The sequence below is a fragment of the Lissotriton helveticus genome, chromosome 7, assembly GCF_964261635.1.
Source record: "Lissotriton helveticus chromosome 7, aLisHel1.1, whole genome shotgun sequence".
NCBI classification, from domain to species: Eukaryota; Metazoa; Chordata; class Amphibia; order Caudata; family Salamandridae; genus Lissotriton; species Lissotriton helveticus.
In genome coordinates, this window is record NC_136068.1 from 47,059,270 (window position 1) to 47,083,975 (window position 24,706).

The following is a 24,706-nucleotide window of genomic DNA, read 5'->3' on the forward strand; positions in this document are numbered from 1 at the left end:
AAGAGGTGATATCCGTTTCTAACCTCACCGCTTGCACCATTGAGGATTTGGGCAATGATAATACATTTTTTATGGCCTTCCCTCTTCTCCGTCCCATCCTGTTTTCCACTCAGGTAAAGTAGTTCAGCTCCATAAAGGAACTGCGGTGGCACCATTGCTCTATATATATTTTAACACCGGTCTGTCCGATTTTTCTCCATATACTCCACTAAATTTCTTTAAACCACCAACAGAGGCTGATGTCTTTACTTTCATTGCCTCGAGGTGGGTAGACCAGTTCATATTTTTCTGAAACCACAAGCCCAAGTACCTATATTCATCTACTATTTCCAACTTTGTGGGACCCAAGTACCAACTGAACCGTATTCTCCTTCTTCCAAATCTCATGATCTTGGTTTTGTCCATGTTTACTGCAAGTTTTTTATACCCACAATATTTGTTAAAGCTGTTCAACTTTCTTTGTAGACCAATCTCTGGTCTACTATTACCAGATCATCCGCATATAAAAGGCAGGAGATATGCTTTCCATCTACATTTGGGCTGGCCCCCCTTTCTCTGCCTAAGACTAATGGTAGATCTGCAATGAATAGAGAAACGAATAGAGGGGCCAGTACACACCCCTGTCTCAGTCCATTTCCAATCTCTATTTTCTGCGACAATCCCCCACTCTATCTAAAATCACCTGCGCCCAGTTCGCAGTGTGAAGTTCTTGTATCAACCTTAATAAATCTCTTGGGATGTCATACCCAATCAACGACTCCCATAGCTTCTCTCTGTCCACTAAGTCAAATGCTGCACGGAAGTCCACGAAGCAGCAATACAGGCTTCCAGTCTGCTCAATCGACTTCCGCGCAATGGAGCAGAGCACAAAGCAGTGGTCGACCATTGAATGTCCCTCCTTAAATCCCCCTGCTCTGGAAGCACAATCTGGTTCCTTTCTGCCCACTCTTTAAGCCTTTCCAAGATTAATTTGGCAAATACTTTTTCACCTGTGTCTAAAAGATTGAATAATGTATAGTTTTTGGGTGCATTTATATCTCCTTTTTTAAGGATGGGTCTTATTATTGCACCTCTCCAATTTTCTGGTATGATACCTGTATTTAAGATTCCCAGGAACATTTTTGAAAAGAAGTCTGCCCACCACTCCGGCCTATTTTTTATAATTACTGTCGGGAGATTATCTGGGCCTGCTGCTCGGGTCAATGTTAGATTAGCTATATTTTTTTTGATCTTGCTAGCGGTAAATTGCTCCTTAACTTCCTTACTCACTCCTGGCCATACATTTGAGATTGATCCCTCATTTTCATTCCAGTTACCATAAATTACCCCCAGGTAAGTAATCCAGTCATCTTCTGGTACCACACAGTTCAAAGTGCCCAAAGATTTCCCTGAGCTTTCCTGGACCAATTTCCAAAAGCCTTTCAAATCTTTAGCTTCTATTGCCGTTAGCAATTTAACCCAGCTGCTCTCTTTGTAGGATATTTTTTTTATTTCTTATTAACATTTTATAAATTCGCCTTTGTTTCTTGAGGCTGAGAAGCAGTTCTACATTATACTTTGCTTTGAGTTTTCTTTCTCGTTGTCTGATATTTGCTTTGGCTTTGCGACATTCTTCGTCGAACCATTTCCTCTCCGTTTTTTGTGGCTGGTTTTTCCTTCCACACCCTGGTTTTCTCTCTTTTATTTCAACCCTAATACATTTCACTAGTTGTCCAATAGTATTTTCGAACCAGCCAATATCATAAGAATTCGTAACGTTATCCAACAAAAGTGTCTGCTGTAGGGCTGTTAGCTTTCCTATAAAATCCTCTGATATCCGAGTTGTAAGGGGTCGTGGATAATTGACCTGGACCTGTAACACAGTGTCTCTTTGTTTTTTCTTTATGCCAGATACTTCAATCTTGAGAGGGTAGTGATCGCTTCCTTCTGCATTTACCACCTCGAAGCGCTTAATTAGATCAAAGTTCCAGGCATGCACAAACGCATAGTCTATAGGGCAAAGTTGCTGACCTGTCTCGAAGGTGTGCTTTGCTTGTCTATCCGTGTCCACTCTACCGTTCAAGCAGACCAAACCCAGGGCGCCAAGCATTTGACCTAGAGACTCCTCATATACTGACATAACCCCCCTTGGGAATAAGGCATCCCTAATTTTATGTGAGATTAGCAATTCCTTCCACCATTGATCGATCCTACAAGGGTTTAACTTGTGGTTGAAATCGCCCAGCAAAAACATTACATCTTTTTAATAATTTTCAGAATGCTTTAACAAATCCTCATTTAATGTTTCCATTTCAGCTTTATGTGCGTTTCCGTCCCCCCTCTGAATATATACATTTACGATTATTATGCCTTCAATTCTATGGTCTGGGTTCAATAACAGTACTCTACAACCTATTGCCCATATACATTTTACCTCTAACAGTACCACCTTCCTGGCGATCTTACATGAGACCAACGTCAGTTGCCCTCCTGAGGGTCTACCAAAACAATTCTTTTTTGCTACCTTCATCTGATGGGCAAACCCCTTAATTACTAGGGTTTCGTCGCACAGCCAGGTCTCCTGCAAACAAATAATCGCATTGCTGTCGATTATCTTATTAAAGCTATCCTGGTTCGCTTTTGTAATATAACCATTTATATTCCAAGATAGTATGGTTAGGCTGTGCGACGGCCCAGGCTCCTAATCTATCTCACTCAGGCACCCGTCTCCCTCATATCTTGGGGACGCCAGAACTCTGAATCTATTTCCTGCTAGGGATCCTTCATCGTCTCTCACACTTTCCCTACCTCTTATGGTAATTTCAAGATCGTCCTTTGTTTCCCAGCAAGTATCGATCAGTCTCACCTGCCTTCGTCCTAGCCCTGCATGGTTCATTAGAAAAGATCTCTCATCCTTACTTTCAGCTTGTATTTCTGTCCTTTGAACTAGTCTGATCCCTTCCTTATATAGCTCTCGTTCCGCTTTTTTATTGAGGACTTAACTAGTCCAAAGTAAAACCTTGGTTACGTCTGTCCCCTTACTATTCAAGGTAAAGCCTACTTCTCTAAGATCCTCTGTGCCGATATTCCATAAGCTTTTACAATTAGATAAGGAGGGAAGCAGTTGTGATCGATTTAAAGGAACTAATTTCCTCACTTTTTTCCCCCCTTCACCTCGGCCAATGGGCTCCAAAAATAACCACATGCCCTGACTGCTTTTTGACCCTGCCTCATAGGTACCCCTTATTTGATTGTGACAAAGTGACTCCTTGCCCTTCCCCATATGGCCTCTAATACGTCTTGTGCCTCCTTGCGGTGACTTCTCCAACTTCCTTTCCCTTTCCACCTTTTTTTTGCCTACTTGTTCTTTGATTATACTATTTTACCTTGTCCTATGTTTTCCTTTGCCTTTTTCTTTCCTTTCCACACCTTCTATATTACTCACATGTGTTCCTTCTCCTGAATTAATTACTTTTGGTGGCACTAACCTTACCTTCTTTCCTACGGGCCCTTGATCTACTTCTATTACTTCCTTCCACAACCCCTGCTGTGATGTAACTAGGTCCTTGCTAGACTTCCTCTTCCAACTCTTTGGTCGCGGGATTCGCTGCTTATAACTCCTCGTCTCCCCCCGTTTTTTTAAGATCATTGGGTGGCGTGAGATATATACATTATGCCCTTCATCCAGCGGTGGGGCCTCTGGCGGTGCACCTTCCTGCCGAAGCATGCTCCCCTCTTCGTGGACCTCACCTACTGGTCTAACTATGGAGGGCATAAACTCCCTGATTTGTTTTGGCTCCCCAATCATGATTTTAAACTGATCCCTTTGGGTTTTTAAGACCTCATTGTTCATTACTGCTACCACTAGCAGCCCTTGCAGAGATTTTTGTAATACTAACATTGCGTCCAGCATGGAAGAGCTAGAGAGGTACCTGTTACCTCCAAATTAAATAAAGAGGGCCCTGAGATATCATTTACTTTGTCCTGTGCATTTTCCACATCCACCTTTTTATCCATAAAACTTTTTATAAGATAAGATATTACTCTGAACCTTGTCGTCTGTTTCCGTTTCCTCGAATCCTCCCACCATCTCTCCCTCTTGTACGCTCGGAGAGGGGGAGAGATTAGGAGAGGAGGACAGCCTTGGGTCCAGATAGAGTCTGGAAAGGTTAAATTGACTATGAATAGGTGAAGCTTGCTCCTGGGGTGCCACAATGGCTGGTGTTAACAAGTTCTCTACCGTGCACGGTTCTTTTCCTTTCATGCCCTTTCCTTTAAAATGTTTCCCCACAAAGTTTTTAATTGAGTTTGTAACCGAGGCTCCTGTTATAGCCCCCCCCGGTCTGCTTTGCTGCGGGGTTGTGGCCAGGGATTTGTTTTCTCTCTGTGGTGCTTTTTTAAATGCAGTGATTTCACCCTGGGGGTCTTTTTCATTTCTTTTCTCTTTCAAGGACGAGGCTCCGTCCTCTCCACCCATCGTGCTAAGGTCGGGGTTTTTTGTTTTTTTTGGGCCTTTCCGTACTTTTGTTTTACTTAGTGCCATCACCTTTTGAGTCCTTTTGCACGTTTCCTCCTGTGCTACTGGCAAAACCCTTTAACCCCTTCACTGCGGCGGCTATTCCGCCGCAGTGCTAAGGGGGCGGGGCGGAAGAGCAGCGGGCGCATGCTGGTGACGGAACCGCTCCGTCACCAGCGTCGGTTGCGCTGTGCTTATGACGGAGCGGTTCCGTCATGGCCCGCCCCGCTCAATAGAACGCTCAGCGCAGGCGCGGAATCCGCGCTGCGCAGGCGTGCCGGGCGGGCCATGACGGAACCGCTCCGTCATCAGCGCGGCCGCGGCTGATGACGGAGCGGTTCCGTCATCAGCAGGGAAGGGGTTAATACCCTTCCCATTCTTTCCCTTATTGGCTTCCACCGTAGGTTTCCAAGCTACTTCTGTTTCAATCACGTTTTTCTTTCCTGGAACCTACACCAACACCCTTTCCAATCTGCCCCAGCCCACCCTATCCCTGCACTTACCTCTGTTCCATAGCTTCGTGCTACTATCTCTCTACTGCGCCTTCCCAGCCCAATAGGTTAGCGGGTTTCCTTCACCATGCCCGAGAGGCCAAAACTGAGTCCAAATGCTGCTCTGCACAGCCCTGCACTGAGGGCGCAAGGGGCTCCCACCGGGCTCACTCTATTTACTAAGGCCAAAATTTTCCCTTAAGCGCCTTCCCTCATTGTGCTGAAATGCCTTCTCCCAGCGTTTCAGTGATTTTCAAGTGCGTCTCACACACCTTCACTCCACGCTTCAGGCACGCTTTCCGATGCGTTTTTTCCAGGCTTCTGGCTGTGTTTTCCCCTTCAGCAGCAGTCGCGGCAGTGATGACCGGTGTCACGTGATGCTGCGATGCTGGGAGCAGGGGCGGCCTTAGGCATGTGCAAGCTGTGCACCTGCACAGGGCCACCAAACCCCAGGGGCTACCACGCCAATATATATCCTTAATATTATAATCCTCTGAGGATGGATACATATTTGCGTGGCGGCCCCTGGCAGGGTTTTGGCAGCCTCCGGCTCTGTTCCACTTCCAAACACCCTGACCCCCCCCTCTTCTCTGGCCTCGGCGCTCCGCCCCACCTGGACCCCCTCTTCCGGGGCCCCCTACCTACGCTCCCTGCCCAGGGCCGCCATGAGCCTAGAGCCGCCCCTGCTGGGAGTAGCGTTGTAGCGTAGCTTAGCGCGGCCGGGAACAGAGGTTGATTGCTTTCACCGTACAAAAAATGCCTCACTGTCCAAAGCTTCCATCTTTCTGTTTCACAGGTTAGGTAACATGATCCTGGGAAGAATAAATGCAATCAGTTATGTGCTGCTTCATTTATTCAACTATTCAATAATCCACTTAAAATGCCTATTATACATACATCAGATAGATGTAAAAATAAAACTGCCCCATTCAAGGTGTGTGATAGCTGCTTTTATCCAAAAATTGTGAATATCCAATCTAACAAAGGTTTTGTTAATAGAGATTGGTAACTGAAAAGACAGTGGGTTCCGCCTGCTAAGATTATCCTCACGAAGCCAAGGAACCACTTAACACTCATTTCTCCCTCTACAAGATCTGAGAACAGTTGTTTGGCCTACAAATAGGACTGACCAGCCAAACTACTCCCAAATTCCTAGTACAGCGGACTCATCAATCACTGGACTAGGAACTTTGCTCTAATAAGGTGGTATGGTTAAAATCTTTGTAAACATTTGACAACTGCTAAAATTAATATGATTTACTCTTAAAAGAATATAACTTGTTGAAATGTAAATGACCAGTATTCAAATGAATATGTCATAGATTGAAATAATGAGGCTAAATGTTAAAAATAATAACATTCTATGAATGTTTGACATGCATTAATATAAATATGGCCTCTTTTAATATGAATATAACATATGATACAATTAATAGGAATGCATTGAATATTATATTATTCTTATCCAAAGAATTGACATTTTGTTTTAAAAGTAATATGATTTACACTAAAATTGATGGCAGTTTGTGAAACAAATATGGCATGCACTGAAATTAATATAACGTATAGGGAACGAATACAACATGGGTTGAATGAAATTGCCTATTTTGACACAAGTATACAATGTGTTAAAATGAATGGCATGCGCTGAAGTGAATAGGACATGTTAAATGAATATCACACATATTGAAATTATTTTGGCACTGCTGTAATTAAAATGTGGCTGGTACCAAGATAAATATGAGTTACTTTAAAATGAATGACACTCATTGAATACAATACAAAATCCTGAGAGATAAATGTCTCCTATAATGAAATGAATAAGGCATGTGTTGAAATACATATAAAGTATACCTAAATGAATGTTAAATTCTTTGAATGAATGACATTTTTTAAAATGAAAGTGACATTTTGAGATTTATATTACTTGAGCTAAAATGAATAAGACACACTGAAAACAATATAACATGCTTGTATACACAATATATGTTTTTAATTGCATCATAAACATGCTATTACAAAAGAAACTACAGTTCTTATCGGAAGATATATGTAAAGCTTGCATATTACGGAGGCACAATGGCGTGATACAACTGTTGTGGGGCACTGATGGAGAAAGTCAGCCAAACTTACAACACACTTGTATTAGCATACATTTATATAGTCTGTATTCATGCATGTAAAAGCAGACAGTGCAGGATGTCCCAAGTGAATGGAACTGAAACAAGCATTTGCAATGCAATAGGTCTCGCATTTACCTGAGTTTAAGCTGTTGATATTGTGAATGACAAAGCCTTTTATTTATTTTTTTAAACCAAAACATAAATAAAAGGCAATGTCATTTTTAATGCCAATAGCTCAAACTTGCTTACATGCGAAACCTATTGCATTGCAAATGCTTGTATATCGTATCTGCGGTGCTGTAAAATCTTTCTGTGCCTGTAAGCTTTCTTCTCGGCTTTTTTACATGATGAACTTTGTTTATGCTGAGAGCACCGCCCGCCACAATGCTAAAAATGCGCATCCTAATACTCCCCACGTGACCCCCACCCTCATGGCGGGCGGTCCCGATCACCGATAGGAAGTCCTCCCGCCATCCTAATGACCCCCATAGACTCTAAAGCACTTATTACAACAGGCTCAAACTGTTCCTAAGCACATCTAAAAAACCCACACAAAATATGTGAACATTTTTACTATGGGTAAAATGTTATCTCAAGCCTAACTCCCTAAAACATACCTCTAAGCATTACGCTACGAGAAGATGGTGTAAAATGTCTTGCATTTATATTTTCTTGGGGAGAATAAACGCACTGCATACCTGTTTACAGCGAAAGCTGTTATCAGAAGTCTTAGGAGGCAGTGGTTCCTAAGGAAAGAAAACACTTTGCGGCAGAGCCTCACCTCCAGTACTTGGCTCGGTATCAGCATCAAGCATGATGCAGCATCATCTCAGTGCACTGGCAGTCAAAATCTTCTCTGGCAGTGCTCGACAATCTGGGGTGAGGGACCTCTCATGACAAGCGGTAAAGTGGCAGCCCTTATATACCGGGCCTCATTTATGAAAAGTGACGCATCGCTGCTGTAGTGTTTTTATCTAGGGACCTGAATCGATATTTCTATTTTATGCCCTTGTCCGGTTATAATCAATAATATCCGTACAACGGCATAATAACCCTATCCATAATTCAGCCGTAGCACATGCTGTCACATTAAGCAAGGCTACTTCTCCGGCCCCCTAGAAAGCACACCGAGTTCTCTAAACAAAACCAAGCATCCAGCAACCTGGGAAATCCCCCTTGCTTTTGTTTTGATTTCGTCCTAGAACTCCTGTGAAGCACTGTAAGAACGGCCAGTTCTTAGTGACATCTTTATTGACGTCTTATGTCCAACCTTACGTCAAACCCGGCACCTTTCAGGTATAAATATACCAACGTTGCCTTAAGCAAACACACGGTGGTGGTTTTGGAGCAGCCATCTACTTGCCCGAGAGCCCAGCAGATGCGAGAGCCCACGGACGCTGCCCCTCCCTTTTGACGCGCTGAGAAAGACGCTGTCTTTTCTCCTGCCGAGAAAATCCAGCTCCGGCGTTTCCAGCCTACCCTTGCGGGTTACTGGGATATCGAGTCCTGAGAGAGAGATACCAGACCTCCTGCTTTCTATTAACCCAGGTATGGAACTGACTAAACCCTTAAAGAGAATTCTTGAGTCAGATTCTTGGCAAAACAAACTTAACTTAAACTGCTACTTACTTACTCCCTCCGACGTATTAGGCTTAGGTCAGGTACACCGGGGTAGGCGTATTTAGAAGCACCAGTTGAGTACGATTAGTCAATGTATATATGTATGTATATATTTGATCTATTTTAAAGTATCATATGGCTCAGAAACCATATTAATGCTTTTACAGTATTATTTTATAATCCTCCTTTTACTGTACGCACTTTACTTTACTATGAGTATTACAATTGTGGCAATTCATTTCTCTTGCATGAGGAAGACGACTGCTCAATAAATTACACCTTTTATTGAAAACGCCCGTCTCTCTTTTCTATGCATTCTGGTGAAACTAAGTACGCACATTTGGCTGAGTGAAATAGCTGTCTTTTGTTTTCACACGACTCTAGAGATACACTCTTATTCAGGGAGAGCAAAGTTGTCATGTTTTATGGTTGTCAGAAGCTAATCCCTTCTTGTCTATCCAGGGAGGTTAAACTCCTCCTCGTTTATTCGAGAAAGTTTCTAGTGACCTCTGAGCTAGCTGGCAAACCTTAAGTCTAATATAGTCAGTAGAGACCTAGTCGACCTCAGTCCTACGTCTACACTGCTGAATATATTATTCCAATGCGCAGAGCCTATTGGGAATATAGGAACTACACTACATGGCGCCCAACGTTTGGTAAGGCGATAAATCTAACGCAAGACGTTAGAGTAACTCAGTCGTGCTTTTTCACACAGACCCTTTTTCCCGTAAATACTCCAAAAGACATCTGGAGTGGGTAAAAGGTTAAAATCCGCCGGAACTTAGTAGGAAGAGATTTCTATGTATAGTTCTTGGTTTAGTCAACGTTGAAGGATACAGTGTTCCAAAATATTGTCCACCTAATCTTTGGTTCCTTGAAATTTGATCTGCAACAAAAACCTTTCTGCTAATAAAAATGGCAGAAAGTGAAGACGAAAGGGAGACAGGAAGAATAGCAGCTCGACTCCTAGAGGATGACACAAGTCTCCTACAGAATGACCCTAATACTATACTCATTCCGGTCAACATAAGAAAAACTATAACTCTTAAACTTATAGAAAATGGACTAACATCGAGAGGTGGTACAGTCATATTCGTAATTGAGGCACATGAATATCGGCAGACAGAGGTATTCTATTCATGGATAAACTTTCCAGCAGCAAACGCTGTCACACACAAATTCCACTATTACAAAATAGAGGAACCTCCGGATGAGTACACTCCTTTCGAGGAGGTGGAAATCCCATTAAAATACCAAGAGCACCTGCTCTGGTTTAAAGGCGCCCTAAAACATAATAATCACATCACCAGGCTTGGTCCACTAGGTAGACCAGGAGCAACGTGGCCGGTTCTAGCCAGCTACACACCACATCCTGACATTAATAAAATGTCAAGAAAAGAACTCTTAGTTAAAATAAAAGCATTAACACAGGCATATAGAGAGTTAGTTCAATTGGTAACGGAGGATATAACTTTCCTCCAGAAATTGAAAGAAACAGATCTAGCAGAACAGCCATTTGAACTTGCCAGAATCATAGAAAAATCCTATGAAGAACTAGGAAGAGATAGTTTGGGTGGGAAATCAGTAAAACCCCAACTAACTGAACATCCTGAAAAGATATTTATTAAAAATAATCTAAACACTCCAAAAAAGAGCTGGGATGGAAATAAACAATCCACTCCCAAAGAAACAAGCATTTGCAATGCAATAGGTCTTGCATTAGGAAAGTTTGAGCCATTGGTATTGTGAATTACATTTTTTTATTTATGTGTTGGTTGTGAAAATAGCTATAGTAATAGCTAAAGTAATAGCTTTGTAATTTACAATGCCAATAGTTTTAACTTTCACAAATGTGACACCTATAGCATTTGTAATGCAATATGTGTTGTATTTTCACGAAAATCCAAGAACAGAAGTGAAATATTAACATTTTTTTGTGACATTTATAAGACAGACGTCATTGTTGTTCGAGTACTTTACGCTGGTGTTTGGATTCCTATAAATCCCCAGTGTTGCAGGGTGCTTAAGAATTTTGTGATCACAGTGGTACTGTATTCCGGGCTGGGGGGAGGGGAGGAGAGAGAGAGAGAGGGAAGGGAGGGGAGGAGAGAGAGAGCGAGAGAGAGAGAGGGAAGGGAGGGGAGGAGAGAAAGAGAGAGAGAGAGACACAGGGAGGAGAGAGAGAGAGGGGAGGAGAGAGAGAGAGAGAGAGACAGGGGAGAAGAGAGAGAGAGAGAAAAGGTGGGGAAGAGAGAGAGAGAGAGACAGACAGAGAGAGAGAGAGAGAGAGGGGAGGAGAGAGAGAGAGAGAGAGAGAGAGAGAGAAAAGGTGGGGAAGAGAGAGAGAGAGAGAGAGCTTGGGCTATAGTATGCGGCAGCGTTGGGTATAAAAAATAAAAAAAAGAGGCCAAATTATGCGGTAACAAATGTATAAAAATCACAAAGTTGTATAAAACAATTATTAGTTATTGTATGGAAAGGCGAGGTGGGATGGCGCGACTTGAAAGCAGTAAACCTATTGGAAACCAATGAAGAAGAGGTTAATTGGGGCTAGACGGGCCCACGGTGCTACCAGGGACGTACCAATATGCTGGCTTTACTGTAAAGGTCCTTGGTAGGTCTGCGCGGGCCATTCACAATGTTGAAAACCTGCTGCACACACTTGTAGAAAAGGACTGCGAACGCTTCAACACACACCATTCAGCAAGTGAAATGTGACGAGGGGGAGGAAACGATACGAACTGACTCACCCGAGCTAGTTTAGTCAGACCAATTATAGTTAATTATACGGTCAAAGCGCCAGACAGGCGAGCGGCGTAACTTGAGCTTCAGATGAAATCCTATTAGTCTGTCCCGCTTTTAATTCTAAGCTTTGTGCCATTTAATTGGGTAATAATACATGAAGTGCAATCTTCAAATTACAGGAGTGTGAAGGGAAGTGCTACATAGGCAGCATTTTATTTTAATGTCAAAACGTCACCTATCCGTAAACATTAGGTGGAACAGCAGCTGTCTAAGAACGACTTTATTCTGTGACAGACAGCTGTGCCCACAAATGAACAGTGAGGCATTAACCGCCCTATTTCAAGTCAGTCGAATATAGGTGCAGGAATGAAGGTGTCTCTTTTCAGTCGTCATCTGCATGACGTCACGAGCTGTCAACAAAACAAAGCGCTGCTGAGTCTCGGAGCAGAGACAGAGGGTGTATACACGAGGTCCCTTCGCTACGCTCGACCTAAAAATCATGAGTGAATTCATTTATTAATGTTAATAAAAAGCACTTTCACTAGGATAATCATTGTCAACATTATTTTAATAATAAATTTAAAATGAACAAAACGTGTCTGTGTGCTTTCTGTAGACTTTTGAACCATTAAAGTGCAATCATAAAAACAACCCCTAGAGAGCATCACATTATGACTACATTAACATGCAACCATAGACTTGGCACCTAGAAAGCACTTTAGTACATGAATTTCCTTTAGACACTTTCAGGCCACAACAACTGTATCCATAAAATCATCCCCTAAAAACACAGCACTCCGAGCTATAGAAACTAGATTTAGCTACAACCCTGTATCGCACCCTTCCAAAAAGGTAGGTTTTCCTTGGCTGTTATGGAAGATTTTAAACATTTTAGATTTTAATGTAACGTCCTCAGCAACTCGTTTTCACATACACGTCAAATGAAAAGAATGAAATGCAGAGAGGTTGTGCTATGCAAAATAATAAAAGGCCTGTTTTATACGTGAAACTAAGTAGACCCCCAGGCCAGAGGACTGCATCTACCAAGGACAAAAGGACACGGCTCTGCCATGGGGTTTGCAGCCCTAATGGTGACCTGCATGCCTGACCCTGCCCTGTTCTCATCCGTGGGGTCCTCGGAGCAGCGTCCCCTCTCACCTCGGGCACCATTCAGCCATCTGCAATCATTCAAACACCATATCAATAAAATCAAAAAATCACTTTATCGTGTTCGTTTTTGGCCGTTAACCTATGACATACAGGTTCTACATATTGCAGAATGGATCATTTTTCAAGTATATGTGGAACTGAAAATCGTGTAAAAAAACGACATTTAAAAATTGTATGGGGTCTAATCCTGATAATGGGTTAGAAAAACACGGTGTGAAAAGTTCGCTTTTCTACCACAGTAACGATGCAGCGGAAAGGCACATTTTCATACGGAGAAAGAAGTGTTCTATGTGGAACTGAAAATCGTGTAAAAAAACGACATTTAAAAATTGTATGGGGTCTAATCCTGATAATGGGTTAGAAAAACACGGTGTGAAAAGTTCGCTTTTCTACCACAGTAACGATGCAGCGGAAAGGCACATTTTCATACGGAGAAAAAAGTGTTCTTCCTTTAAGAAAAACCGAGTTCTGTAAAGTACCTTAAAAGCTCGCATTATGAAGATGAGTGTTTCCGCTCAGTTTAAACACCCAACAGGGAAATGTAGTTTCTTGCTTTGAGCAAGCACTCGTGCCGGGCGGGGCGCAGGAACCTCACCAATAGTAAACGAGCAAAACAAGTGACCTCAGGCGGGCGCGTGCACTTCCGCGCAGGCGCAGAGTGTTCTTGGTCGCTTCTTCGGCACCCGCCCGCCCATCCATCGGGAGCAGAACAGAAGGAGCCCACATGAAAACAGGACAAGAAAAGAGCCTGCTGAGGTAAGGGGGGAGGGGAGCGTGTGTGTATGCAGTGTGTGTGTGTGTGTGTGTATGCGACGGCGGGGGTGGGTTCTCTGTATGCGTGCGTGTGTGTATGTGCGCTCGTGTGTGTGTCTCTGGTGAGATAAGGGGGGAGCGTGTGTGTATGCAGTGTGTGTATGCAGTGTGTGTGCGCGCATGTGTGTGTATGCGATGGCGGGGTGGGTTCTCTGTATGTATGGGTGCGTGCATGGGTGCTCGTGTGTGTGTGTGTCTCTGGGTATGCGCATGCGTGTTGGTGCTTCCGAGGCAGGAGAGGGGCACGGCGCCGTGCGCGCCCACGAGGTGCAATCTGCGCTCGTGCACCCTCTTGTCCTCATTCCCAGAAACGGGTGACTATAGATGTCTTCGCAGACAGCAATGCTTCGCATTGCTTACGTCTAGCTCGACCTAAAAAGATTCCAGTCCAGAGGAAGGTCTCCTCGGCGGATAGAAAGATCTCCGGACCAAGGACACAAGTCTCCCCAGAGGGAGCCCTCTGAGAAAAGATACAACCTTAGAAATAGTGATAATTTGAAGAAACCTGGTAGATATCAAGATATTGATACACGTTCATCTCGATCTTTTCAGAATTCCTCGCAGAAATCGGAAAGAAGAGGACGGTCAGAACACAGGGAAGAGCATGTCAAGTCCAAAGACAAGGAACCTGCTCATCAAAGTAAAAAATTACAATTTCCAAAAAAGAAGGTAGCCAGTATTAAAATAATCAAACATGCCGAGGATACTGAGGACACAGCTGAAAAACGGAGAGTGGGCCCAGACAGTGCTAGACAGCGCAGCAGAAGTGACCATAGCTCGCAAGATCCTGATGAAACATCTGGAGACAGTGGACACGAATGAATACATTCAAGTGGAAACTGCAGACAGCAGAGTTAGCAAACCTCATAAAATATACGAGATAACATTACGTATAGAGGGAGATAAGACTAGGAAAGTAAGGGGTCTATTTTGGGATAACTTTTCCAAAGGCTATGATATCCTTTTAGCTGAAAAAAATTGGCCACCAGAGTTTGTCAGGGAGTGCCCTCATGGCGAAGAAATGATTATGCCTGCTTTCTCAAATCACATTCCAATTCATGAAAAATATACACTTGCAAGAAAGTGGGCGGTAGCGCAAGCTCCTGCATTATATAAAAATCATGTTGGATGGGATGAGGACTCTCCTCCCCACAAAAAAACAAAACAGGTCAGGGAGATCTTAGATCAACTTGAATACCAGGGGGTGATTGAAACATGCACCTCACAAATGAACAATCCTTTGTTTCCTGTCTCCAAGCCAGACGATTCATACCGTCTAGTTTTGGACTACAGACACCTAGACTCATGTTGCAAGACATTTGCAGTACAAAACTCACATAGTGCAGCACTAATGAATAACATCGTGCGCAAAAAATACAAAACAACATTAGACATCTCTAATGGATTCTTTTGTCAAAACATAGTACCTGAAAGCAGGTATTTGACTGCTTTCTCAATAATGGGTTCGGAGAAAAATTTCTGTCAACTCCCACAGGGGTTCAAGAATAGCCCAGGTTTATTCTCAGCAAGGGTAACAGGGTTACAACAAATGTATGATGATGAGGCATTATCTTATGTCGATGACATCTATCTAACAGATGATGACTTGGATACTCACTTGAAAAGAGGGAACACCATAATACTTGGGTTTGCTGCAGAGGGTTACAAATTCAACTTGAAAAAGTCACGAATTGCCCATCTAACTGTCCTGTTTTTAGGATATGAATTATCAAGTGAAGGCAAAAGCCTAGCAGACAATTTCTTAGAGAAATGCGCTGTACTCCAAGCACCAAAAACGCTGAAGAACTTACAATCAATTCTAGGTTTCCTGAATTTCGGAAGAACTAACATTCTAAATTATGCAGAGAGGGTTAAACCTCTCTATGAACTAATAAAACCTGATTTTAAACCAATCAATTGGACTCAAAAACACACAGAAATTTTGAGATCATTGCAAACAGACATGTTAGCTAAAACAAAATTGCAAACTCGCGACAACACACGCAACCTTGTAATCCGAGTCATCCCAGGAAGATGCGGATTCACGTACCTGACCTCTAATGAGGGAGAAAAGGTACCAATAGCATACAAATCACATTTGTACACAGAAGCTGAAAAAACATTCAGTCTTGCAAAGAACATTGTAAATGCGGTTCAAACAGCTGTAGCAAAAGAAAGAGCCCAAGCCCAAGGCAGACAGATTACTGTTTTAACAGCAGAATCAGCCTTTGAGGCATTAACAAGCCCACGCAATTTAACTACCGTGGCACTAGATCCAAAATGGATACAATGGGAAAACTCCCTTGCTACAGATAAAGTGAAATACTATTTTGACCCGAACATGAAAAAACTGAAAAATCTAACATATGAAAAAGAATATCCTCTGCCAATCGAAATTCTGCCCATACAACTTTACGCCTGTGTAATATATACAGACGGATATGCTCAACCCTCAGTCTGGGGAAAGCAAGCTTACAATGCTACGTGCGAGGTTGTTAAATGCCGGTGGCACGGAGGTAAATTGAGACCACTGGTAACCATGTCTCAATCTGTAAAAGACAATTCAGGTCAACAAACTGAATTATTGGCTTTAAAAATGGCGCTCGATATTGCTGATCGCGAATTCCCGACACTAATAGTGTGCGATTCGCATTACTGCGTCAAATCCTACAATAATGACTTGCAGAAATGGGTTCAAAACGGTTACAAAGATGACACAGGTGCCACAATCAAGCATAAAACGCTTTGGGAACAAGTAGTTCTTTTACAGAAAGAACTACAAAAGACTCACATGATACATACACTGAGTCATCAGCGTGATGGCGTTCACGTTGCAGGGAATTCATTGGCTGACACAGCCTCAGCGGAAGCAACTAAACCGGCTTCCGTAGCCACAAAAAAGCGTTCAGAAAAATACATAGACGGGGAAACCATGCTGGCGGTAAAAACGTCTTCAAAAGGTGACTGTGCAGCACTACCCGTGAACTATCCACTCAATTATACATACATAATCAATGCAAACTCCATTCCTTTTGCTCGAATCCCTGGAGTGGGGGATAGAGTAATTCCAAACACGAACAGGAGAATCTTCTTGATTAAGAAGCACACATGGGTGAGGGTCTAAGACACCAGACGATCAAGGAATCTCTGAAAGAATTGCAATCAGAATACTGGTGGCCGGGGATGACCCTGCATAATTACAAATTTGCAAAGGATTGTCCAAACTGCATTCGAGATCGCAGTAGTGAACCGGCCAGAGTAGTGCCAGGACCCCTATTAGAAAGCATAAGGTGATCTATACGCATAATCAAAAGAGAGAAATGCGTCCCAATGTATATTATTTAAGACTAGATTCACTTACAATGCAGGCCCCAGCACTCGGCTGACACCAGAACTGTTATAAAAGATTTGCGAGTCTATATCGGCACATACGCAATTGGCATGCTACATTCTGACCACGGTCCTGCTTTTAGCTCTCGAGCTTATAAGGAGGCCATGACCAGCATGGGCATTGCATTGCGGTATTCTTGTCCCTTCCATCCTGAGGGAAACGGGATTGTGGAAAGAAAAAACCGAGACATAAAGCAATCTATAACGGCGAGGGTATTAGGATCGGGTGATGGGTGGGTCCAACATTTAACAAGTGTCCAACGTAGTCTTAACAATCTGCCAAGAAATTCTCTAAAAGGTTTCAGTCCGTACGAACTATTGTTCGGGACTAGAATGCATGTTCAGGACCTTGATAGTCAGACTTCAGTGGTAGAAGGAAAATGCTTTGATATCAAAGATCGTTTGGCTATTTTACAGGACTTAAATGAAACAAGAAAAGACCTGAGCAACATAAAGTTAAAACAGCAGCCAACAGCCACTGAAGAGAAACCACCTGTCCCAGCAAGGCCTGTCTGGATTTCAAAGATTGGGGATCTGGTCAGAGACAAAATCGCGGTGAAGAAGGAATTTGGGCCTTCTTACAGAAAAGCAGTACCTGTCTTAGCTGTCAACGGAACAAGATCAGTTGTACTACCGCCCCTTGCTGGTAAAAAGGAGAACCGAGTTGTATCTATCGACCTGGTAAAACCACAATCATGTGGCTAATAATAAGTAGTAGGCCAAGTGGACTCCCAAGAAATAGCAGAACACCAAAGTTTGCTACAATACAAGAGGTTCAAACTGAGAGACTAATCACATTTGATGAACCTACAGTGAATCAAAAAGGACTATGCAACAAAGCCATGGAACTTATGCCTCTTAAAGCCCAAATTAAAACAGTTCGTCAAGAAACACCTGTCTACGACGATGTAGCCACGGACTATGCTAATGAAACAAAGAAAATTCCAAAAGCAAATGAAAATCCGGAAGCAATTCCAACAATTGACAGAACAGCATCTGGCTACTTCATCAATTTCGATGACTTTTCTGAGGATCCAAGCGAACCTGAAGAAACGCCAACAACAAAAACTTTTAAAGACAAAGTAACTGAACTCTTTCATCAACTCAAAGAAACCTATCTGATTTCTCCATGGATTGAATTTAGGATTGTGTTAGGTGTACTTTTCCTCCTGCTTTGGCTCATCATGGTACTTTGTTTGGGAAAATTCATGTCATCTCACATCGAGAAAAGGGAACTATCATCAGTGAATGTCACAGCCAATCCAATACCCGGTGGGGTAGCTTGGGACAAAACAGATTATGACATTTATGGCCCGGTCGAGCTCTTGAAGTATCTACACCAGTTTAAGGTTTCATTGAGTGACTTTGTAAAACCGAGCACATTCTCTGATGATTGGGACTTTGAAAGTATTAATAATGTGATGTCAGATTTAGTAATGTCAGCAAGATTAAATTGATCTATTCAGAAACATTTTATGAAAAAATGAGTACATTTGGTTTCGATTTTTGGAAAAACAACATTGAAACAAAAACCATCTGTGGTACCAAAGATTGGCAGGTCCAAGGTATAGAATCATCATTTAGAGCCTGCATGATCCCAGAACAAATGATATTCTTGAATGACACAATTCAACAGACAACCTGTCTTGGCCTAGCCAAAATTAAAGACTTAAACAAACCGTCTATTCCGAAGCCAACACCTGACAGTAATAGCACTACAGATGTTGAGATAGCCGTATCCCATATTTTTAACCAAAACAGAACACATCCTGATTGGAAAAAATGGTTGATCTGGCCCACAGACACAAATAACTGTCAAGATAGATTCCTGAACAAAATACAGGGGTTCAAATTGACCAGGCCAGACCCTAGATACTCCCAGAGACAACATCCAGGGATAGTTACAACATACAGTGTAGGAAAACTCTGCCTCGAATGGCTACAGAAATCCACACTGGCAGAAATTAAGCAACACTTGACTTTACTTAAAGACGGTGCTGACTTGCGTGATTTCATAATGGGACCGCGCAAACAGTGTCAAAAACGTTTCATAGCGGCCAGTATATACGCAGCTTACAACGGAGCTTGGAAAGAAACGCAAATTGAAACAGCAGAAAAAATACGGGAAATTGACCGTATTAATTTGGAAAATTCACTTTCTGTCGTGGACAATGGGTTAATGACTCTGTCTTCCAGAATATATTCACTGGACAGTATTGTATCATCTGCTATAGATATAATAGAGCAGGACTTACTAATGTTACAACACGGTCAGTCCCAACTACGTTCTATTGTACAGCTTGGCAAAATCTGCGTTCAGGCTACGTGCCCTGGCGTTTAATCAACACAACGTCAAGATTCTCTATCTTTAACCTTACTGATACAAAATCATCTTGGCACAAAAAGGAGCGGAATATACAATTCTGAGCATTGAAAAACTAGAGCGATTACCATTGACAATGTCAGAACGACCTGTCATTGAATGGATAATACACGGAATCATAACTATTCCGATAACAACTTTCCCATTTAAATACTGTCAAGAGTGTATACCTGCAGGCCAGTATGAAAGGTTGGGTAAAGGGTACATTAAGTCATCATGGAAATTGCCTTACACACACACATGTTATAGTGAAAAGGAACAGAATGTATTTCTTAGTGTTAATAATTGTAAACGGTCACTAAGTGGTATACTTCTGTGTCAAGGTATTAACCTGCATGGGAACTGTGAGGGGACTTCAAATAACCTTTCATGCCACCAGCATGGCACACCTGCAACTCGAATAGAGCCATTATTTAGACGGCTTTCTAACGGGAGCTACATTCTAATAGTGGACCACAGATGTTGTGGCTTGATGCCAGGAAAAGCTTATCTAGTAAGCGTTAGTTCCATGGTCACTTGTTGTTTGCAAGTATTGTTTCCAAACAGCACTCCAGACAGGGAGGCAGAAATGTGACCCTTTTTGAATATCTCTTCTATTCGAATTGATACTTTAAGCAGAATGAAGTCTGTTCTTCTACAGACAATTGTGCCCTTGACGTCATCAAAAGAAACGTATGATCTACAAGTTGCAAGGACAACGGAGGAGATACATACCCTTTTATCAACAAATTGCCCCCTGCATTTCGCGGAAATGCTAAACCAAATCCTAAATATGTCTGATACCAGTGGTATCCCACATGTATTTAAGACAATTTTTTCGGGACTCTTAACACCCTGCAAAACAGTTCTGGGCATTTTTCCTAATTTTGTCCATTCTGTCTTTGGCGGCCTACCACTCCTGTTGGGACTCGTAGCAGGCATTTTATTTCTGATTCTCCTGCTTCGTTATGGCAAGCCAAATGGCAGACAAAACTCCAGCAACAATGGAAGAAACAATCCTAGCTATACGCTATCGGGACCGCATAACTAAAGTCCTTGGATTAGCCCGGCTAAGAGATCTGAATAAGACCTGGTTTCTTTCATTCAGACCCATCTGGCAGAATTGTATCTTACCTGTGCTTCGATGTATGCTATGCGGAGAAGAATGCGTGTTGGACGACTGTCTTACACTACAATCAGCAGTACCATTGGATACAGATACTTTGCTAAGTCCTGTAACGGCTCATGCATCGTGTTGTCCCCAGCGGTTACCCATCCTGATGACGGCATTCGTTGAGACTTCACCACTGCGATTGAAGGGTAGTGAAGTGCGAGATGAGAGCAGCATCACCCAGGTACGACCTTCTGTGAGCATTGCTGATCAAGACATCGATGATAGCAATCATTCTCACGACTGCACAGTTGCGGCATTTTCCAACTTGGTCGAACTTTCACTTGAAGCGGTAAACTGCTTTTTTGAAAGTCTGTCTGAAATGATGTTCTCCCCTGAACAGAAAGAATAACTTTTAAGCAAAGAAGCACATAGCGTTCCATGAACTCTGAATTCGGCCTTCAGCTTTAATAAACAAAAAGCTACTGAAAATATTTGGAACAATTTTTGCCCTGAAAGCGAAATTGTTTTTTTCTTCCACTGAAAAACAAAAAAATGTCTCGATTCCAAAATATTTACATTTTTTTTGGCACTTGTACTCTGCTTAAAGTAGAACTATTCTTAGAGAGCAGAGCTTCTATTTTTAGGAACTCTAGAGACAATATATTACCTCAGCCTCTAGCATATTTACAAATAACTGTATTTATATGTGATGGAATGTTCTCGCACTTCTTTTCTGTATTAAGAGCCATTTCATGTGTAACTTTCGGATTATCATTCAGCTGATATATATATGCATCCTTTTTTTCAATGAATGATTAAACTGCTTAAAAAGCGTACAGTACCTATTATCATTTTCATGTATTTCGCATACACCATTTCAAATGCAAAAAAATTATTTTGGGGTGGGTTGGTATACACAAGCACCTTTAAAAATGTTTACTATTGCTTAGTTTTAGTAATGATGGACATTAATTCGTGGAGTGTTTGTAGTGTTTTTATCTAGGGACCTGAATCGATATTTCTATTTTATGCCCTTGTCCGGTTATAATCAATAATATCCATACAACGGCATAATAACCCTATCCATAATTCAGCCATAGCACATGCCGTCACATTAAGCAAGGCTACTTCTCCGGCCCCCTAGAAAGCACACCGAGTTAACTAAACAAAACCAAGCCTCCAGCAACCTGGGTAATCCCCCTTGCTTTTGTTTTGATTTCGTCCTAGAACTCCTGTGAAGCACTGTAAGAACGGCCAGTTCTTAGTGACATCTTTATTGACGTCTTATGTCCAACCTTACGTCAAACCCGGCAACTTAACTTAAACTGCTACTTACTTACTCCCTCCCACGTATTAGGCTTAGGTCAGGTACACCGGGGTAGGCGTATTTAGAAGCACCAGTTGAGTACGATTAGTCAATGTATATATGTATGTATATATTTTATCTATTTTAAAGTATCATATGGCTCAGAAACCATATCAATGCTTTTACAGTATTATTTTATAATCCTCCTTTTACTGTACGCACTTTACTTTACTATGAGTATTGCAATCGTGGCAATTCATTTCTCTTGCATGAGGAAGAAGACTGCTCAATAAATTACACCTTTTATTGAAAACGCCTGTCTCTCTTTTCTCTGCATTCTGGTGAAACTAAGTACGCACATTTGACTGAGTGAAATAGCTGTCTTTTGTTTTCACACGACTCTAGAGATACACTCTTATTCAGGGAGAGCAAAGTTGTCATGTTTTATGGTTGTCAGAAGCTAATCCCTGCTTGTCTATCCAGGGAGGTTAAACTCCTCCTCGTTTATTCGAGAAAGTTTCTAGTGACCTCTGAGCTAGCTGGCAAACCTTAAGTCTAATATAGTCAGTAGAGACCTAGTCGACCTCAGTCCTACGTCTACACTGCTGAATATATTATTCCAATGCGCAGAGCCTATTGGGAATATAGCAACTACACTACACTGCGTGAAAACAGCGATGCGTCACTTTTCACTGCACCCTCCTTGCGACACCAATGATGCGTCATATTTACAGTATGACGCATCATTGCGCAAGGAGTTACAGATATGTCAGTATTTCTGACGTATCTGTATGGCACAAAAGTGACGCATTGCTGGAGTGTGTCACAAAAGTGACGCAACTCCAGCAATGTATCCTTTCACATGGGGCCAGCTCCTTGTGAAAGGGCCTGTGTCAGTCTTAAGCCTGCTGTGAGGCAGGCGTAAGAAATTGACGCATTTGTGTCTTAGAAGTGGCGCAGTGAAATCACATAGATTTTACTGCGTCACTTCTACGACCCTTTCTTGCGTCAATATGCCCCCCTTGCATACATTATAACTGGCGGAGGTATAATATGGCGCAGGGGTTTACAAAGTGACGCATCTACCTAGATGCGTCACTTTGTAAATATGGCGCAACAAGGTGCATTTTTTAGGCCACTGGTGCGTCACTAAAAGTGACGCACCAACGGCGTAAAAGTGACGCAGGGCCTCATAAATGAGGCCCACTGTATCTTATCAGAGAGGGGATTCTTATAAACATATAAGATATATTCACTTCAAGTCAGACTACACTGTTTTGGCTATTGTCTTTAACTTGTTCTTTTTTTACCTTGTGATCGAGATGTGTTAAGGTGCTTGTGCCAGGCTGATGCTACATCAGGTGTTCTTATAATTGCCACTATCTGAGTGATTTGACACTTTCACAGTTTCCTGGAAAGATTATTATAGACAACTTCTGTGTTAATGGAATGGTTTTGCAGCAGAAAAAAAAGAAAATTAAGTTTTAGCCTGCTTAAGGGGAAGTATGGCCTTATGGACTTCAGTGGGAAGTTGTAAGCATACAAAACATTTTCAATATGGGTCTTCTAAAGCTCAGAAAATGTTCTTCTCGCATGACCTTCACCTGCTTTCCTGCCTGTGCACAGAACGCTTGTTCTAGAGTGTTGGGATTTAAATGAATTGATGGTTGCGACTAATGGAATCTGATGCTGACTGTTCGTCTCTGTGGCATACTAAAATAAATTGCATTTCAAGTCCCCTGACGCTTTTGAATGTTATTTGAGGCATTTTAACCCTTTGCTTTGTAAAAAAATAGTTTTTTAAAGCTACTTTTTTAAAGCTTCGCACTACTAAGTGCCTGCCAGGACGGTTTGTTTCTTTTAATCCATGCACCTTTGCGCTGATATTTTAATTCTTGTGTTTTAAATTAGTGGTTATTTGCACCTTTGTTTTTAATAATTGATTACTTGCACCTACCTGCCTCAAGCTGTATCCAGCTATTAGCGTTATCTGCATGGGCACTTTAGGGGGGAAATCGCGGCACCTGGTGACTGCTCGATCCCTCAGGAATTGGCAGCAGGAAACGGGCGGGCGGTTTCAGGTTAGCGGGCTAGTCTTTCCTCAGCCACAACCTATTAACCCCTCCCGGTGACGGAACCACTCCGTCATCAGCTGCGGTTGCGCTGTGCTGATGACGGAGCGGTTCCGTCACGGCCCGCTCGGCGCACCTGCGTGGCGCGGATTCCACACCTGCGCTGAGCGTTCCATTGAGCGGGCGGGGACGTGACGGAACCGCTCCGTCATGAGCACAGCGCAACCGCGGCTGGTGACGGAGCAATTCCGTCACCAGCATGCGGCCGCCCGCCCCCTTCGCCCCCTTAGCACTGCGGCGGAATAGCCGCCGCAGTGAAGGGGTTAAAAGGCACGCGACCGCGCAGCGGAGGCCCGTAGCGGGCGCACCTAAGGCAAACCCATCTGCGCCCATCCATGCTCGGACCGGGCTCAGGGCCCGTCCTCCTGGCCCTTGCAACTTGAATACCCCAACATACTCTAGAGCATGGGTACTCACAAACTTTCTCTCGGGGCCGAATTTACAGTGTGGTTTGTGGCCGAGGGCCGCATCGGTGGGTGTGGGGTCATTTGGGGGCGGGGCCATTTGGGGGCGGGGCTAGAGGGGGTAAAAAAAGACCACTGCCGTTTCAAAACATTACTAGACAGTGCTGTATTTCCAAAGCAGATTTAACTACATGCAGCACATGTTTATAGTATTTTTTTATTAGCAGACAGAGCAATCTTAAGTGGGATTGAATGGCAATTTGCAGCAACCGAATATTCAGCACATGCCCAGCGCAGCACAGGCTTCAGATGTGAGTTCCTGTTTTGATCTGGTTTAGAACTTAACTTGACAATAAAACAATCCCCTTTTACAGTTCCTTATTGTGATCCACTCCGTATTATTCCTCCCCTAGAATGAAGGAAATGCTACTGCATCTCTATTTTTTTAATTAAACACAATTTGACAAAAGAAAAACTTCCCATCAGAAACCCTGAAACAAGTTTTCAGTTTTTGGCTAGTATTATTTGAAATGCAAATCTT